Raw genomic sequence first — 20,760 nt, 5'->3', positions numbered from 1 at the left:
GCTCCGCAACGGGAGAGGCCACAACAGTGAGAGGCTCGCGTACCGCAAAAACAAACAAACAAACAAAAAATCTAAACTTATTTTTTAAAATAACTAAGAAAAGAAGAACAAACAAAGCCCAGTGTTAGTAGAAGAAAGAAATAATAAAGATCAGAACAGAAATAAATGAAACAGAGGCTGAAAAAAATAATAGAAGAGATCAATGAAACTAAGAGCTGGTTCTTTGAAAAGATAAACAAAATTGATATATATTGATACACACAGTGGAATATAATTGATATAAATTGGCATATAATTGACTAATTGATATATACATACAGTGGAATATTATTCAGCCTTAGAAAGGAAGGAAATCTTTATATTTCCTACAACAAGGATGAACCCTGAGAATATTATGCTAAGTGAAATAAGCCAGTCACAAAAAGACAAATACAGTACAATTTCACTTATATCACATATTTAGAGAAGTCAAAATCATAGAAACAACAAGGTGTTTGTCAAGGGCTGGGGGGAGGAGGAATGGTCAGTTGAACAAATTCAGAGCTTCAGTTTTACAAGATGGAAAGAGTTATGGATATTGATGGTTGTGATGCTTACACATGACTCTGAATCTATTTATTACCACAAATTTTAAAATGATTGAGATGATACATTTTGTTACATGTATTTTACCACAACAAAATATTGGGAAAGAATACTAGATAAATTTCTTTTTGCCATCGTTGCTTATGTTAGAATAAGTTTTAAGTGGATACATTTTCTTCTTCATTTGGATCCATGGAGGACTAAAATTGATTAATTAATCTGAGTTATAGTAGGAGTTTTGTCATCAGCAGTTCTCCAAAGACTACAGGTAATGCTCAAAATACCTCATTGGAAATACAGAATATTATTAGAGGCTGAAACAATGTTAGTAGATATTTCTTAATGTAATTAATCATACTAGAGTTAGAATATATGCATACACAAGTTATAAAACTTGATCTAAGAATATTGATTTCTCATTATTTTCTTTCTTTTCGAAGGCAGTCCTTTCATTTTCTTCGTATTGAGATAAAGAATTCCCAAATTTAGTGTAGTCCCAAATCTAGTATGTCATTTAATGAAAGCATATATAGAAGGAAATTCTCACTTTATTTCAATTCAACTTTTTGGCTAGAAAAGTCAAATAATTTCTTTGTCCAAATGTGTGAAGGGAAGAAGTTAAATCTGAAAAGGGTGACCAGGGGTGTTCTGTTTGCCTTCAAATATTTCTCCAATTTCTCTGCATTTAAATATCTGATTTAAATATCTCAAAAGTGGTATAGAATAGGGGTACATGGTACTAGTTCACAATTAAGAGAGTATTTAAGAGTGTTGTGCATAGTATTTTATATGCCAAGCAATGGGCCACTTGAATATTTAAATGCAATACACTTTCCATTCATACTCAATAGAGCAATCATATCCCCTTTATTCAATTCAACTGCATTCAGCAAATGTTTAATATTATTAGTAGTATTAGAAAAATAATGCTTAATTGCTTCAATAGTGAATACATGAAAAAGTATAACAAAATCACAAAGATATAATATAGCCCCATCTTCAGTGAACATATAATATTCCTGGAGAGGAGAGTTTAATACATAAAAACAGTTGTGGAAAGATTAATGTTAAATTCCAAATTATGTGGTCTAAGAATTCTGTTTGATGGGAGGTAAGATTTCATAGTTAAAGGACTTTAGATTTTCTTGGAAAAGAATTATTATAATAGTCTCTTTTTATAAGAACATGAGAATTGAATGAAGAAGTACTGGGAATTAGGCTTTCAAAGCAGAATGGCACAGCTAATGAGAACTTCAAGACTCTACACCACTACAATGCTGGAGTTGTTGCCTATGAGTCTGATACCCATTATTCTTCCTTCAACTAACAATAAATCATGAATCTTGGCTTTTTCCTTCATTCTCCAAAGCAGAATGATCTATTTTAAAAGTATCTTATTAAAACCAAGGGCTAGCAAAATAAGAGATAAAGCATAGTATTAAAAATGTCATTTACAAAGTAGAGTTTTTGGTTTGACTTGACTAGAAAACATAATGAGAAATATAATATTTCTTTTAGATTTTTTCAATAATTAAAGGCAAAAAACCTAATTCATTTTCATCTTAATATCTTTAAGTAACACATCATTTAAAAAGTGTGTAACTCTCTTTAGTAAAGACCAACTAAGATAATGTGAATCTTTTAGAAGCAGTGTAATTTTTTAAATTATTATAAAGTTTATAGAAAATTATTAGTCATTAGTGTGTAGCCTACACTTCTCAAGAACTTGTAAAAGATTAACCCATATTTTATCATTTAACACTGGCTAGGAAACTGTAGGAATTTTTGAAAAGTTTATACTTATATATTCACTAAATCTATTTAGGTCAAATAAATCTATACTAAGAAAATAATTAAAACAAATTATATATGTGTTAAATATTTAAGTTTTATGAATATTAATGAATGATAACGTCCATTATTTATATAATTATCTCTCTAATCAAGGGCCTAAGGAATCTTTCAGCTGTCTATGTGCCAGGCACATAATTGGTTTTTAGGATGAAAAAAGTTTAGAAGAGATGGTAAATGCCTTTAGTAAATTTCGAATACAGAGGATCACATTGTCAATATGGTTTAATAGTAAGCTGCTGCTCTGAACCAAAGGCAAACACCTGTTGAAAAATCTAATAGCTTTCTTGTTCAAAATCTATCACAGGATTTTTCCTTCCAGCCAAGATGGTGTTAACAGGTATCTTCCAACCTAAATTAATTTTAAAATCTGAACAAAATATATGAAACCATGGTTTTCATGGCACTGACCACAAGCAACAGTAGACAGTGGTGCCAAAAATACAGGAAACAGGTGAAGGAGCCTTATGACGGCCCAGCTTACTCTCTGGAGACAGTTTCCAGGAAATGACGGGGGAACTCAACTGGAGCCCAGTATTCTCCCTGAATTGAGTTACATCTGGCAAAAGATATGCAAAACCTCTACATGGCAAACTACAAAACACTGCTGACAGAAATAAATTTAGAAATATACCTTTGCTATTAGTGAGAAGACTGGATGACAATAGGATAACAATTGATACTATGGGCAAAGAACTTAAAATCAGTGAAAAAGAAAAAAGAGAAAAAGAGTTAGAAAGGAAAAGCAAAGATGAAGAGATTATACTGCTTGATGTCTAGACTTCTTATAAAGCCACAATAATCAAGACAGTGTGGGCATAAAGAAAGACAAAAGAATATTGGCACAGAATAAAGACTCCAGATAGACCTACATATATCTGTTCAGTTGATTATCAAATAAGATATACAGATAATTCAGTGGAGAATAGATTTCCTTTTAAACAATTGATGCTGGGAAAATTGAATATTTATACGCAAAAAAATAAATTTCAATGCATACTTTACAGCATCTACAAAAATTAATTCAAAGTGTGTTGTAGACTAAATCGAAAATCTAAATCTAGAAAATATGTGGAAGAACATATAGAGAAAATCTTTAAGTTGGCAAATCTAAATTAGTAAATTGGTAAGTGGATACATTTTACAGAAAAATTAAAAGCTTCTAGGCTTTGAAAGTTAGAAAGTCAAATCACTGAGTGGAGAAAAATAAAGGAAAACCATTTATCTGATAAAAGACTTTTACACTGGTTGTAGGAAGGTAAAATGAAACGACCACTTTGGAAAAAATTGAGCAATTTCTTACTAAATGGCAAAGCATTTTCACTCTTAGATATTTAAGCAAGAATAAAAGTGTATGTCCCACACAGAGATTTGTATACAAATTTTCACATAGCAGATCTACATGTAACACCCCAAAACTCTGAACAGCTCAATGTTTCCTGACTGGTGAATGGATAAACCAGCTGTGTTATAGGCACAGAATGGAATAGTATTCAGCAGTAAGAAACCATAGACTGCTGACACATGCAACAATATGGATGAAATAAAAAATGATTATGCTAAGTGAAAGAAGTCAGACAAAAAAAGTGTTCATACTGTATTATTTAATTTTCATAAAGTTCCACAAAATGCAAACAAATATATAGTGACAGAAAGCAGATCAGTAGTTCCCAAAAATGGGGTAAGATAGAAGAAAAAGGGAAGGTTAAGAAAGAAGTAAACCAAAGAGGCAGAATGAAATTTTTGTGGGACATAAATAAGTTCATTTTCTTGGTTGAGGTGGTGGTTTCATGAGTGTATACATACGTCAAAACAGAAAATTGTCTGTGGGATTTTTCCTGGCAGAAATATATAGCAAACTAAATATAATTCCTTCAGCTTTTCTGTATATTTGAAATTTTTCATAATAAATGTTGAGGAAAAACTAATGAACAATTCTAAGAAAAAGCACATCTTTTTCAATATCACTATTAATAGAGTTGGGCGAAACTTTCCACTAACTTTTAAACATAATTTTCCAGTTTGTACTTTTACCTGTAAAGTTTGAAACAGAAACATAATCTCAGTCTGTTTTTTTTCACAGAAAAAAGAAAGGAATAGGAATGTTTGAACATTTAGTATTCTTCAATATTGTACATATTTTCATAATTAGCAAGATAAAAATATTGGCCTAGATGATATTTAAAGCAATACATCTTCATCTTTATAGCAGTTAATTATCTTGCTACAAAGTCTCAAAACAGATGGATATCTAGGAATGTATCCAAAAAGAAATTCAGAATATTTCCTTGCAGGAGATAGGAAGGTCCATGAGAGACTAGCAGTGGAATCTGTCACCTTTGCTAATAAGACTTCCAGCTGGGAATCTGTATCACATTTCTTTAATTAATAGACTTTTTAGAACAGATTTATGTTTTAAAAAATTGAACTGAAAGTATGGAGAGTGCCCACGTACCCTCTGCCCCACATCTCCTCTCTTCCCCAGCAGACAGTTTCCCTTATCATTAACATCCAGCATTAATATGGTACATTTCAAGGTGGATGAGACAATATTGATACACTATTATGAACTGAAGTCAATAGTTTATGTTAGGGCCCAAGATTTGTGTTGTACATTTTACAGATTTTGACAAATATGATGACATATATCCACCATTACAGTGTCATACAGAAGTTTCACCGTCATAAAAATCCTGTTCCCCACATATTGATTCCTCTTCCCTATCCTTAAAACTTTGGCAATCATTGATCTCTTTTCACTGTCTCCATAGTTGAGCTTTTTCAGAATGTCTTATAGTTGTAATCCTACCTATGTAGCCTTTTCAGATTTTTGTTATTGTAAGTCTTTTCCTTTTCTTGTTTTTCCTGCCTAGAGAAGTTCCTTTAGCATTTGTTGTAAAGCTGGTTTGTTGGTGCTGAATTCTCTTAGCTTTTGCTTGTCTGTAAAGGTTTTAATTTCTCCGACGATTCTGAATGAGAATCTTGCTGGGTAGAGTAATCTTGGTTGTAGATTTTCCCCTTTCATCACTTTAAATATGTCCTGCTACTCGCTTCTGCCTTGCGGAGTTTCTGCTGAAAGATCAGCTGTTAACCCATGGGGATTCCCTTGTATGTTATTTGTTAGTTTTCCCTTGCTGCTTTTAATATTTTTTCTTTGTATTTAACTTCTGACAGTTTGATTAATATGCGTCTTGGCATGTTTCTCCTTGGATTTAACCTGTATGGGATTCTCTGCATTTCCTGGACTTGATTGAGTATTTCCTTTCCCATATTAGGGAAGATTTCAACTATAATCTCTTCAAATATTTTCTGAGTCCCGTTCTTTTTCTCTTCTTCTTCCGCGACCCCTATAATTCGAACATTAGTGTGTTTAATGTTGTCACAGAGGTCTCTGAGACTGTCCTCGACTCTTTTCATTCTTTTTTCTTTATTCTGCTCTGTGGTAGTTATTTCCACTATTTTATCTTCCAGGTCAGTTCTCTGTCTTGTCACTTTGCTTAACTTACTGTGCTTGGGGTCTCCTTTTCACAGGCTCCAGGTTCGTAGTTCAAGTTGTTTTTGATGTCTGCTCCCAGTGGCTAAGGTTGGTTGAGTGTGTTGTGTAGGCTTCCTGGTGGAGGGGACTGGTGCCTGTGTTCTGGTGGATGAGGCTGGATCTTGTCTTTCTGGTGGGCAGGACCACGTTTGGTGGTGTGTTTTGGGGTGTCTGTGACCTTATTATGATTTTAGGCAGCCTCTGTTCTAATGGGTGGGGTTGTGTTCCTGTCTTGTTAGTAGTTTGGCATAAGGTGTCCAGCACTGTAACTTGCTGGTCGATGAGTGGAGTTGGGTCTTAGCATTGAGATGGAGATCTCTGGGAGAGCTTTCGCTGTTTGATATTATGTGGAGCCAGGAGGTCTCTGGTGGACCAATGTGCTAAACTCGGCTCTCCCACGTCAGAGGCACAGGCCTGACACCCAGACGGAGCACAAAGACTCTGTCAGCCACACGTCTTTTGGGAAGTCTGAAGTCTTCTGCCAGCATTCAGTAGGTGTTCTGTATAAATTGTTCCACATGTAGATGTATTTCTGCTGTATTTGTCGGGAGGAAGGTGATCTCCACGTCTTATTCCTCCACCATCTTGAAGGTCTCCCGTTACTAATTCTTTTAAATGTAACTGAAATGTTTTATTAGAAAATAAAAATTCTTTGGATAGAATAAATAAATAAACCCCAAGGATAAAACATTTATGTAATTTTTTAAAACTTAGAGGTTATTCAAGAAAACAGTGAAAATTTATTTTAACAATTAGTACTATGAAGTAGTTAGTCTAATTAGAGTCACTCCTAATATTATTTCATCTTTTAAAATATTTAATAATTTACAATTTCTGTGAACAAAAAGTAAAATAATAGACCTGTCAGGATTCATTTCATTAAGAGATTCATTTCCAATAATATTTTACTTTTTATCTTTATTTTTATTAATTTTTAATATTTTATTTTATTTTTTATACAGCAGGTTCTTATTAGTTATCCATTTTATACATATTAGTATCTACATGTCAATCCCAGTCTCCCAGTTCATCCCAGCACCACCACCCCTGCCCCGCTTTCCTGCCTTTTTGTCCATACATTTGTTCTCTACATCTGTGTCTCTATTTCTGCCTTGCAAACTGGTTCATCTGTACCAGTTTTCTAGATTTAATAATTATTTATCAAACATTTTATATCACTTATTTTGATTAATTTTGTAATCATTATAATATAATATTATCTAAATCTGGAAAAGAAATGTAGTGCCTCATAGGTTCTTTTCACAGGAAACAAACTTACTTTAAAATTGCAATATAAATACACATTACTATATGTACATTAATTTATATACATATAAGTTCTATATAAGAATTTATGTAAGATCAGTTAAAGATACTAGATAGTTAGGATTAAGATTATACTAACATTTAAAACTTATTATGTTTTATTATATGAAGACATCCCAAGCAGACAAATTGATTGAAAATTACTTAAGTTATTAGCATATAAATCTTTACAGGGGGAAGAATATAAATAAAGTTTAGGGTAAAAGAAAAATGTAAACTTCAGAATGTTAATAATAAGCTGTCATGTTTAAATCTGAGTAGTGGTAGATATCAAATTAAACTGATATTTAGATTTCATTGGTTATATTTTTAAAAGTGATGTAACAGTTTCATTTTTTAATGTCAACATTTACAATATTCCAAAAATTACGTCCCTAGGAACTATTTAAATTGGTAATGGAAAATTTTAGACGAAGACTTCTGTAAGTTTGTAAGCTTACAAATATATAAGAGAGAGCATAGGTTTCAAAATTATTTCAAATGGAATACGAGCCAAAGTGATTGAAGACCTTAAATGATCTCTGAACATATACATTTCTTTCCATTCAGGATTTTATCTATGTAATTGCATAGAAAATACTAACTTCCAAGGAAACTGTTTCATAACTTTCCCAATGTATTTAATATTTGTCAACAAATTATTTGCTGTATATAGTGACATGTTAGAATTTAAATCAAATTTTTCTATCTCTTTTAAAGATGTATAGCTACTATCAAAATTTTTCTATTACATAACCCAACAAACACATACAAAATTCATTCCTGCACTTCCTTTTTCAGCTCTTTAATTCATTTATCTAGTTAAATCAAACTCTTCAAGCATCACTAGGCAATCTATTTAGCAAAATTGAAATTCCATTACTTTCTACTTGAAAGCAGTGTATAGGATTTTGAGCTTTTGTAATGCCAGATAAAGCTTAAATGAGGTTTTAAAACCAGATTACTTTTTGTAGGTGAAATCCTGAGCCTCTTTGAACTGGAGCTTACTCTCCTCTCTACCCACATGAAAGTGTATTTAATTCACAAAGGAAAACAGTGGATTTATTAATTAAAATGGTTTATAAACTCCATGTTAATGATCAATTTACAGAAGAAAGCATTTTCAGAGAATACAGAATAAGCTATTGGAACATAAAGCATTGGTGACCTTCTAACACACTAGCAAAATGAAGTTAGGTATCCTAATTGGCTGAGATCAAACAATAACTGAAAAACCAAAGAACTAACATATCAGAAACAGGAGATAAGTAAAACAACCTCTGAAAATAATTTCTTAGTGAACCTAAGGGTTAAAATAATACTAAGTAACACTTTAAAATTCATTTAAAATGAGGATATAAAGAGATTCAAAGATTTAATATATGAAGAGATTCAAAGTACAAAAAGAGATTTAAAGATTCTGGAATAGTTTAGCTTGGAAACATAATAGCACCCCAAATAACACCCACCCCTTACTATAAGACTTTATTCTCCAAAGTACTCACTTAGGAAGAAAGATGCATTCAATATATGAACTGGTTTTTTAACACGTAAGATGACAAATTAGTTCCACCTGACCTGGATCCCCAAATATGATCAACAACCATGCCAAAACCATTTTTATTAACTTCTATAATTACCTGATATTCTACCATCAAATGCCCCTGATACAAGGAAGAATGATACTTTATTAGAAGATAAAATGAATTGTTGGTATAATTGAACTGTTGGCAAAGAATAATAGCATGTTTTGCTGTTAAAGCATATCTAAATTGAGCTCAAGTCATATATCTAGATTTCTAGTTCCTACTACTGCATAACAACTCGAAATCTTAGTGGCTTAAAACAATAATAGTTATTTCATTGCTCTTTCTCATGGTTCTGTTGGTTGACTGGGCTTGGCTAGGTGGTTCTTGACTTAGAGTCTATGCACCTATAATAGGAGGTGGTGGCACTGGTGCCACTACAGAGGCTTCTTCCCACATGTCTGGTGGTTGATACTGATAGCTTGGATCGTTCCTGTGGTCATCAGCTACGACACCCACATGCAACCAGCAACCACTTCATAGGTTGCTTGGCTTCCTTAGAACATGATCAATATGTGTGTGCCAAAAGAACCGGAAAGAAATGGTACAATGTTCCTCCTGCCATAGTCAAAATCCACCCAGATTCAAGGGTGAGGAACAAAGATCCCCACTTCTTGTGCTGGGATCAGTATTAAAGAATTCAGGGGCTACATTATAGATCAGTCATGATTTACACACCGGCAACAAGTTATTCACATTTTTCCTACCTAAAACATTGAGAAATTCAGATGATATAAAAGTTAACGGTCATCTTATATGATGAAAAATCAGTTAACATATTTGATGATCCTTCTTTCCACAGCAAGCATTTTGGCCCTCAGAAAAAGGAGGTGCTCAGTCAATTAAATTCCTATAATACTACCAGACTGAATTATCCCATAAGACTCAAAATAAAGTTCAATTTTTTAACCCCTTTCTAAGATTTGTCAACTGTCTCATCAGAGAGGGCTCTAGGTTCAAAATCGTGCCATCTAGGTCAAATCAAGTTGAGATGAGGCTCTTGTTTGTTTTGGGGGGGAAACAGCTTCTCTGATAAGATTTTTTCCAACTTGAAAGTCTCCACTAAAAAAACAAGTTAGCCCTCCCTACATAAGCCCAAAAAGCAAGTGTTAAGGCATTATAGCAATAAACACTCTGTTCAAAAAGAGGAAACCAGACTGCATGGGATAGTCCCATGGACTGGGCACACACTGAAACCTGACTAGGCGCACGTTGTCAGGTCTTGGGTGCAGCCTGGTTCTGCTTCCTGGGAGTGATTCTCCATAGATCGTGCCTCCATTTTCTGAGTTCTTGATGCAACACTCTGAGTCATCCATCCTTTCTCCATGAGAAAACAGGTTGAACTGAATAGTCTCAGCCTACTCTCTGTCTGAAACATTGAGGGTCCAAAGACATTTTAATTTTATATTCTCTCTTTTGGTGCTTCCAAGAGAAACAATATCCTAACAACTTTGTGGGTTTTCTATAAATTTTACAGCAGTTCATTCCTTTAAACAAAATGTACAACTATAAATAACTACCAGACAGGCCCTTCTGGACCTTTAGCTCCCAATGAAACCACTATTGGACAACAGCCTTGAGATTCTTAGAAGCCCTATTGCTTACTAAGAGGATTTGCACCACGTGCCTTTAAGATTCATAAAAGGTCTTTTACCTTTCTAAAGGTTTCATTGAAGCACCATTCTATATTTCTTTGAAGTCTTCACAAAGTACTTTATGGTCTTGCTCTAGATGTGATCTTGGCATGGAAGCTTTTTATTCCTTTTTTGCTTGGAGAATTTTTGCCATCTGGAAAGGAATGAGAAAAAGAATTGTATTTTTAATTTAGGAGTTTCTATCTCTTTTTTTAGATTTTTTTTTCTAATTTTACTCTACAGTTCCTTTTATTCTCACCTCTCTATTCTCACATTTAATGTATTCAACTAGAAAAAGCCATGTGGTATGTTTAATATTCTGCCTGGATAACATTTTTGTTAGCCTTTCAAGGTCCTTAGATACATTTCCTATTTTCCAAGTTATGCATGACAGTGTCCACCAAACTTTCTTCCAAATGAAGTCCTCTTTCTTCTGGCTTCTCAAAACATTTCTTCACTTTCCTTCGAGCCCCCATGCCCTCCTGATCCCTTTAGACATCTGTTTATCCTCTCCTCACGGCCCTTTAAGCTTTCACTAAAACGCTCTTTAACACCCTTCCAGCTGTTCTCTTGTTCCAAAGCCAGTTACACACGTTGCAAGTTTTTGTTACAGCACTTTCAAGTACAAAAATTGGTTCAGTTACTATTGCTGTATAACAAGTTACCCCAAGAAGTAATGATATAAAAGACATGTACCATTTTATTTTAACTATTTGTTTCTAAGTATTGACTGTGCTCAGCTAGGTGACCCTCACCCAGGGTCTCACACGTTTTTATGGTGAGATGGAGGCTGAGGTTGGCATTGTCACAGAGGCTTCTTCCTTTACTTATCCTGCAGGTGGTGATGGCTGTCATCTGGAACTGCATCCGGTGCTGTTGGCTGTAACATCTCCACATGGCTTCTTCATGTGGCTACTTGGCTTTCTCAGAGGCTGGTGACTGTATGTTAGTGTAAACCCCCCATGACAATTAAATAGAAGCTCTAAAAAAAAAAAATAAATAAATAAATAAATAAAATAATTAAAAAAATAAATAGAAGCTCTATTCTATATGGCCTCAGAGGTACTTAGAGTCTCCTCCTCCATAGTCAAAAAAATAATTTTTAAAAAAAATAGAAGCTCTATTCTATATGGCCTCAGAGGTACTTAGAGTCTCCTCCTCCATAGTCAAAAGTCATTCAGATTCAAAAGGACGAAACACAGATTCTCCCTTTTAATGGGAGGAGTGCAGAAGAATTTGGGGCATTTTAAAAAATAACACCAAAATGGGAAAATAATAAAGTAAAATGTACTAGCAAACCCTAACATAGTCCCTCAGTCCCTTTCCATAAAATAAAGAGATTCTTTGCTTGCTGGAAAAGTAAACTTCAGAAAATTTGATATTTGAAATGATTTTCAAAAAAAAAATAAATGTACTTCTGGGGAATTCCCTGGCAGTACAGTGGTTAGGACTTGGCACTCTCACTGCTGGGGCCCTGGATTCTATACCTGGTAGGGAATTAAAATCCCGCAAGCCACCCAGAGAGGCAAAAAAAAAAAAAAAGAATTACTCTGTTAATTGTTGTTACTCTCCGTGAAGATGTAGTTACTGAGTTACTGGAAAGGTACATGCAAGGAGTTTCTGGGATGCTAGTAATGTTTTGTTTCTTGATCTAGATGCTGATTAAAGAGGTACATTCACCTTATGAGAGTACATTCACTCTATGTATATATCTGTGCCCATTTATATACAGGTATACTATTTCAGAATAATATTGCATTTGAAGAGTATGTAAACAGGGTTCCACATGTAAAGAGCTTGGAAGTTGCCACTCCAGCATAATAACAAGTAAAAGCTAAACAGACTGAAAATTCAACACCTCTTCTTGGATCTGTTAGAGAGGGATGGGTGAAGGGAAAACCAATGCCTGTAAGATTGGAGAGACAGACAGACCAAGACAGGGAATCCCCGCTTACTAGAGCAGAGAGGCACAAGAAGAAACTGTCATGGGAACCAGTGCCGGGGTAGGAAAACCTGGATTGCAATTAACCAATTGCTAGAAGCAAAGTGCAGATACTTCTGAGAGTTAAAAACTCCAAGGGGGAGTTGTGGGACTTCCACAATATTGTGAGATTTACATCGAGGATCTTGACCAGATTCCCACAGTAAATATAGGAGAAAAGTGTCCTCATACTTCCAGTGAGGGAGGGAAAAAGAAGCTATTTAGAAATATATGAGAGCATTCTCGGTTGCTGTTTTTTTAATTTTATTGAAGTACAGTTGATTTACAATGGTGTATTAATTTCTGCTGTATAGCAAAGTGAGTCAGTTATACATATATATATTCTTTTTCATATTCTGTTCCAACATGGTGCATCACAAGAGCATGCTGGTCTTAATGTCTCCTTTCAGGACAAGCTATCTAACCAAACCCTAACCAGTTGGGGTATTATCAGAACATAACAGACCTGGAAAAAGGGAAATACCCAACTGCAGCTCGTTCTAGCCATCCTGTCCTACCTAAGGAGGGGAAAGACTGAGGAGCATTTGTGAAGTTCACAGTCAAGAGGCACAGGCCCACTAGAAGAAGATCTAATTACAGAACTATAGAACAAACACATCCCTCCCCCGGACCCTGCTGCCACATTATTAAAGGCCTATTTACAGCAGTTCCTTTTACCCAGTATACCATGCTTGACAATCCAAATAGAATTACAAGGCAAACAAAAGGCCAAAAGCATAATTTGAAGAGAAAGAGCAAACATCAGAACCAGACATGATAGGGACTTTGGAATCACCAGTTAAAGAATTTAAAACAACTTTGAATACTATGCTAAGGGTTCTAGTGGATAAAAAATGCAGTGTGTAAGAACAGATGTGTGATGTAGGTAGGAAGATGGAAATCCTAAAAATAAATAAAGAAATAAACACTGGAGATCAAAAACACGGCAACAAAAATAAGGAATGCCTTTGATGGGCTTATGAGTAGACTAGACACAGCCAAGAAAAGAGTCTCTGAGTTTGAGGAGCCTCCACAATTGACAAGAGAAGAAATGACTAAAAAAAGAAAAAAAAAATACATATATATACATACATTTCCAAGGACTGTGAGACAACTAAAAATGGTGTAAAATACCCATAATGGGAATACCAGAAGGAGAAGAGAGAGAAAGGAAAAGAAAAATATTTGAAACAATAATGACTGACAATTTCTCTCTTTCAACGCCACAGTGGAACTACTGGCTAATGCAACAAGACAAAGAGATATAATAAACAGTATACAGACTGGGAAGTAAGGAATAAATCTGTCTTTGTTCACAAACGATATGGTCGTCTATGTGGAAAATCCAAAAGAATCCACACAAAAACTGCTGGAACTAATAAGCAATTAAAGTAATGTTACAGGATACAAGGTTAAGTTACAGAAGTTAATTACTTTCCTATATACCAACAATGAACAAGTGGACTTTGAAATTAAAAGTATAATTCCATTTACATTAATACCCACCCCCAAAATACTTAGGTGTAAATTTTTTAAAATATGTACAAGATCTATATGAGGAAAAGTATAAAACTCTTGATGAAAGAAGATCTAGATAAATAGCAATATATTTCATGTTCACAGAGAAGATGACTCATTATTACTAAGCTTTCAGTTCTTACCAACTTGATCTATATAGCTAATACAATCCCAAACAAAGCCTCAGCAAGTTATTTTGTGGATATTAAGGAAATGGTTATCAAGGTAATACGGAGAAGCAAAAAACAACTAGAGTAGCTGATACAATATTGAAGAGGAAGAACAAAGTTGGAAGACTGACACTCTCTGACTTCAAGACTTACTATAGTAATCAAGACAGTGTGGTAATAGCAAAATATAGACAAATAGATCAACAGAAGAGAATATAGACCTCAGAAATACATCCACATAAATATATTCAAATGATCTTTAACAAAGGAATAAAGGCAATGCAATGGAGAAAAGATAACCTTTTCAAAAAATGGTACTTGAAAACCTGGACATCCACATGCAGAAAAAAAAAAAAATCTATACAAACATCTTACAACCTTCACAAAATTAACTCAAAATGGATCACAGACCTACATGTAAAACTCAAAACCATAAAACTCCTAGCAGATAACTTAGGAGAAAACCTAGACGACTTTGGGTATGGAGATGCCTTTTTAGATGCAATACGAAAGACACGATCTATGAAAGAAATAATTGATAAGCTGGAATTAATTAAAATGTAAAACTTCTGCTCTGTGATAAACAATGTCAAGAGAATGACAAGTCATGTCACAGACTGGAGGATATTTGCAAAAGACACATCTGATAAAGAACTGTTGTTCAAAATATACATAGAACTTTTACACCTAACAAGAAGAAAACAAATCACACAACTAAAGTAGGACAAAGATGTCAACAGACACTTCATCAAAAAAGATACATACGTGGCTAATAAGCATATGGAGAGGCGCTCCACATGATATATCATTAGGGAAATGAAAATTAAAAAGGTGAGATATCACTACACACCTATTAGATTGGCCAGAATCTGGAACACGGACAACACCAAATGCTAGCAAGGATGTGGAGCACCAGGAACCCTCATTCACTGCTGGTGGGAATGCAGGATGGTGCAGCCACTTTGGAAGACAATTCGGCAATTTTCTACAAAACTAAACTATCTCTTGCCATGTAATCCTGCCATTATGTTCCTTGATATTTATCCGAAAGAGCTGAAAACTTATGTCCACACAAAAACCTGCCTACAGATGTTGATAGAAGTTTTATTCACACAAAAACTTGGAGTTAACTAAGATGCCCTTCAATATTGAATCAATAAGCCGTGGTACATCCAGACAATGGAATATTGCTCATCACAAAAAAATGAACACGTTTTGAAAAGATATGGATTGGGCCGAATGCATATTAGTAAATGAAAGAAGCCAATCTGAAAAGACTACGTACTTTATGATTCCAACTATATGACATTCTGGAAAAGGCAAAATTGAAACAGTGAAAAGATCAGTGGTTGCTAGGGGTTAGGTGCAGGAAGAAAGATGACTAGAGGAGTACAGAGCATTTTAGGGCAGTGGAAACACTGTATGATGTTGGAATCATAGCTACATGTCACCATACACTTGTGCAAACTCCTAGGATGTACAACCCCAAGAACGAACCTGAAGGTAAACTTTGACCTTGGGATAATAATGATGTGTCAGTGTAGGTTCATCAGTTGTAACAAATGTAGCATATGGTGGGGATGTCAGTAATGGGGGAGGCTGTGTATGTGTGAGGGTGGGGGGTACATATATGGGAAATCTCTGTCCCTTCCACTTTATTTTGCTGTGATCATACCACGGCTCTAAAAAAACTGTCTTTAAAAAAAATGTAGGAAAACCATTTTTTTTGAATTTTTGAATTATATTTTATTTATTTTTTTATACAGCAGGTTCTTAGTAGTTATCCATTTTATACATATTAGTGTGTATATGTCAATCACAATCTCCCAATTCATCCCACCACCACCCCCCGAGGAAAACAATTTTTAAAAAGACTGTAAATATCTTACTTTTCTATAAACATTCATTAAATATTAACCATTAATTTCTTAGAGAAACAAAAGATCCCAAACAAAATCATAATTGTGTTCAGTTAGAGCTTAAAGTAATGACTGGCTCTCTAACACACATGGCCTTAAGGTGATCCATATTTCTCTGCTTTCTCAAAGTAACTGCACATGTTCAGTTTACTGTTTTTAAATATACTATATAATGATTTTAGAAACTGCCTCTGATGATGAAAAATGTGCAAACACACAAAGTTTATAGACTGGAATTATTGAAATATACCTCTATTTGATTGAAATTATTTAAAGTTATACCGCAAAATAAAGTTGTATAGTTATATATCATGTTTTGTTAAAGAAAAGCCTTGCGTAAAGTGAAATAAATTTATCGTGTTTTTGGATTCTTGTTGCCAGGATTTCCCTGACAAGAATCAAAAATTTGTAAACAAGCCACCTTTCACGAAAGGACTATAGCTCAAACGTGTTTGGATAGCCTCCTGCTTTTTCATTTGCTCACGTTATACATCTTACAGTGATTCTCACAATAAGATCCCACATAAACCCACGAGTTAGTCATAAGGTGTGCCATCGTAAATCTGGAAGGCAGATGGCAAGCATTGCTCTTCTGACTTTGATCTCTTTAGTCCCTTTTTTCTCTTCTTGGATCCACTTTATCTACACTTCTTCTAATGTTAAAATTATTAGGTTATTTTAGCAGTTTTATTTTTTAATCATCCTAGAGCCACCTTTATGACTTATAAACATTTGAACTATATAACATCTTAGATTGTATATTAAGACCTAGACCAGAAATGCCTTATAAGCAACAGATTATCTACTGCAGTATGTATGACGAGATCTGGATAAAATGAAAAGAAATATAGATATTCAAAAATCACCAGCTGATATGGCCAGGTATCCACCTGATAACTTGAAGGGTTTCAATTTTAAGGAATGTAAGAAATTATAGTACGAGTACTAGACCTATGTGGTGCCTTTATGTCATAGCCGGGCAATGGGTAGATTCAAGTTTAGCTAGTATCTAGTAATATAAGACTAAAGGAACGAGATGGATATCTTAAGTCAAAGGACAGGTAATGAAATCCAGATATTTCAAAAGTTTATGGGAGTTTTTTAAAGTCCTATTAGGCACTTTAAAAAGTTGGAGAAGATTTGCAGGTCTCAAGTGTCAAGGCAGAAAAGAATCCATGTCTAAAATAACAGGAAGTAGACGTTGGCACTTATGAGCAAAAATAATAAAAAGAAGATGACCTTTTAAAATAGTGCCCTGTAGGTTCATACATGAAAATAACAGTACTAAGAAATGATAGTAAATTCTCTGACATCTTAGGAATTTCCAACTTATCCCGGATAAGTGGTCCAGTGCTAAATTCTTAAAAACTGTGGCATCCCTGAATTTATCAAGCATTGATCATTGCAATAATGCTGCATGACAAAACGACCCTACCAGTCCATGGCTTAAAACAATGCAACACTTATTCTCCTGGGTGGACTGGCTGGCTCTGTGCCAGCTGTCACAGCTGCACACTGAACACTGCAGATCTGAGAGTTTGCATCTGCTCTGCATGCCTCTCTCCCTCCTTAGGCCAGCGGCCCAGGAAAGGCATGGTTTTTTTCCAAGTGATTGCAGAGGCGCAAAAGGAAGTACCCCCTCATGGTGATACATTTAAAATCCCTGCTTGTGTCCCATACACTCGTTTGCCATTGACCAAAGCAGGTTATGTGGAAGAATCCTAATTCAAAGTATAGAGAAATATAATCTACTGTTTGTGGAGTCAACTGCAAATTTACATAGCAAAGGACATGGATACAGGGAGGAGTAAAGAATTGAGACCAATAATTCATTCTACAACAGTGCTTCCATCTTCGAAGTGAGCACGTTTTTAGTGGAGAGGAATGTAAGGTTAGCTTGAAATCCTTTTCGCATTTCATCAACCCAAGACGGTTCCAGGATGAAGAAGGAATCTCGAGAACATTATTAAAAGGCAGAAGATTAATTTTCATAAGGTCTGTGTCCAGATCTTGTTTTGGGAAGAAAGATGTTCACAGAGTTCTGTAAAATGTTATTTTCTTAGTCCATTCGGATTGCTGTAATGAAATAGCATAGACTGGGTAGCTCATAAACAACAGAAGTTTATTTCTCACGGTGCTGGTGGCGAGAAGCCTGAGGTCAAGGCATCAGCATGGTCATGTTCTGGTGAAGATCTTCCTCCTGGCTCACAGCTGGCACCTGCTCACAGTGTCCTCAGTGGTGGAAAAGATTAGGGAGTTCTGCGGGGTCTCTTTTAGATGAACGCTGACCCATTCATGAGGATTCCACCCGCAAGACCTAAGCGTCTCCAAAAGTTTCCACCTCTTAACACCATCCTCTTTGGGGTTTAGGATTTTAACATATGGATTTTGGGGAACACAAACATTCAGACCATAGCGATTATTTTTACAAATGTGTCTCAATTTAGAGAATATGTATCCACTTTTTAAGTACATTCAGCGTTCCAAGTGTCCATTCATTTATCTACATAACACACATGTATAGTAACACTGCAGAAATATATAAAAATATATTCACTAATTAAAATAACAAACCCACAAGTCATCTTGTCTATTTTTTCAAACACAGGTAGCACCACATTTTAATTATATTCTGCTTCCCCAGAGGAAAACAGTCAGTTAAAAGTAAAGTTACTTGAGATGATTGGCCTGCAAATCCATTCAAGAGGCATGAACATTTTGTGAATATACCACAAATAGGTTCCAGTTATACTGAGCTAGCAATCTTATAAAACTTTGAAATACTTTTTAAAATGCAAATCTCCGTTATTTAGTTTGTCTAACTTTGTAGTCAATAGTCAACTTCTTCCAGAGCCACAGTTCCAAGGAAAACAGCTCTTTAATAATCTATGTTCCCACAGCCGAGGCGAATTGAAGCCAATATATTTTGACCAAGGTCACAACATGACAATAGTTTTCTGTGTTATCAAACTATTCTTAAGTTATTAATTATGTTTATATGTACGTACGTATAGTTCAGTTTGCTATACATATAAGCACTTTCTAACTAAAAATCTATACCTCTGCACATTTAAATTATTTTACGGAGAGCCATAAAATTCTCCAAGAGCCAATGATTGATTCTTTAATCCCATCTGCTAGTCCACAGGCATGATCTGATTATCCTGCATTACCTTGTTACACTGTTTGCTGATCTGTGACTATCATGACTGATAGCATTTCCCCAGAATAAAGCAGATCCTCTTCTTTCATTGACAGCGTTCCGCAGACAGAAAACTCTTGTCAAATGTACTTTGCTAAAATTGCAAAGAAAAGGAGAGACTCCGCATAGAGCAGGTGGTATCTACCCGAGGAGAGACTTCTATTTTTATGCCTCTAATATGCATTTCTCCTTTCCTAAATGTGACATTGGAGTTGCAGGAGAAGAGGAAGTAAATCTAAAAGGGAATAAAAAGTATTTCATGTCAAATCAGAGGTACCAGGCCCCACGGAGCATGCCTTCAATTTATAATAATTTTTCCCCAGTTTGCAAGACTGTCTCTTTGCATCTGGCTTTAAGTCAGTGCTTTGATTTTTATAAATCCCCGTGACTCCAGCAGTCACAAAGATATGGCTTTCCCTTTGCATCTTTAAGTACCTGAATTAGTTGGGATAGAATAGGCTTTTCCTTGGGTAGCAAACAACCCCAAATCTCAGTGGCTTAATACAACCCAAGTTTTTTCTCACTCACCAGAGCATAAAAAACTTCACTCAAGCAGCAGGAATGCAGATTGCTTCAATCTTGTGGCTCTGTCAGCTCAAAAAGTGGATTCTTTCAAGGCACTGCTGCAAAGGAAGAGAAAGTCTGAATAAGCGCACAACAAGTTCCCATTGCTTCAGACCAGGAGTGACAAATGTCCTGTATGCTCATGACTCATTTGTCAAAAATAGGCATATGATCTGCTTAACAAACTAGGAAGTGTGGTTTTCCATGTGCCCAAGCAAAACTCATATGAAATAGAATCAGATGAACATAGTTTTTTGCCTGTCACACTACTCAAAAGTATGTAGTAAATCATCTCTGAAAAAGAATGAAATAATGCCATTTGCAGCAACATGGATGGACCTAGCAATTATCATACTAAGTGAAGTCAGACAGAGACAAATTTCATGTGATATCACTCATACGTGAAATCTAACTTTAAAAAAGATACAAATGAACTTATTTACAAAACAGAAGCAAACTTACAGACATCACTAACAAACTTATGGTTACCAAAGGGGAAACGTGGTGTGGGAGGATAGAGCAGGAGCTTGTGATGAACACACGCACACGACTCTATATAAGATAAATAACCAACGAGGACCTGCTGTAGAGCACAGGGAACTCTACCCAATATTCTGTGATAACCTATGTGAGAAAAGAATCTAAAAAAGAATGAATATATGTATACGTATAACTGAGTTACTTTGCTGTACACCTGAAACTAACACAACATTGTAAATCAACTCTACTCCCGTAAAATTAAAATATTTTTTAAAAAGTATTTAGTAAAAACAAGAGTCAGAATGCCTGGGTTTAGTGAGTAGCTTGACTCTATTTAAATTTCCTCACAGGCCAAATTAAGATATTGGACTCAGTGATCTTTGGCTTTTCTGCAATTAAATGTTCATCATTCCCTACTTCTAGGAAAGAA

At 34.9% G+C, this 20,760-nt stretch overlaps 1 long non-coding RNA gene across 5 annotated transcripts in view; it reads right to left on the bottom strand.

Moving 5' to 3' along the window:
* Positions 1–20,347, bottom strand: part of LOC114486548 (uncharacterized) — a 62,358-nt gene extending 42,011 nt beyond the window's left edge. Inside the window, exons 1-4 of one of the 5 annotated variants that reach the window (XR_003680444.2) lie at positions 19,815–20,346; positions 19,258–19,521; positions 10,517–10,650; positions 5,917–6,592 (exon numbers count right to left, since the gene is read on the bottom strand). This is a non-coding gene — a long non-coding RNA (uncharacterized lncRNA). Of the gene's footprint in view, positions 1–5,916; positions 6,593–7,932; positions 10,232–10,516; positions 10,651–15,911; positions 18,614–19,257; positions 19,522–19,814 lie in introns of those variants that run through there. The other 4 variants (XR_003680443.2, XR_003680441.2, XR_003680445.2 and 1 more) reach the window with 4 other exon arrangements.
* Positions 20,348–20,760: the final 413 nt, after the last annotated feature.

This window comes from Physeter macrocephalus, chromosome 7 (genome assembly GCF_002837175.3).
Source record: "Physeter macrocephalus isolate SW-GA chromosome 7, ASM283717v5, whole genome shotgun sequence".
NCBI classification, from domain to species: domain Eukaryota; kingdom Metazoa; phylum Chordata; class Mammalia; order Artiodactyla; family Physeteridae; genus Physeter; species Physeter macrocephalus.
The sequence above is the reverse complement of the archived record's forward strand: the minus strand, read 5'-3'. Positions and strand labels throughout refer to the sequence as shown.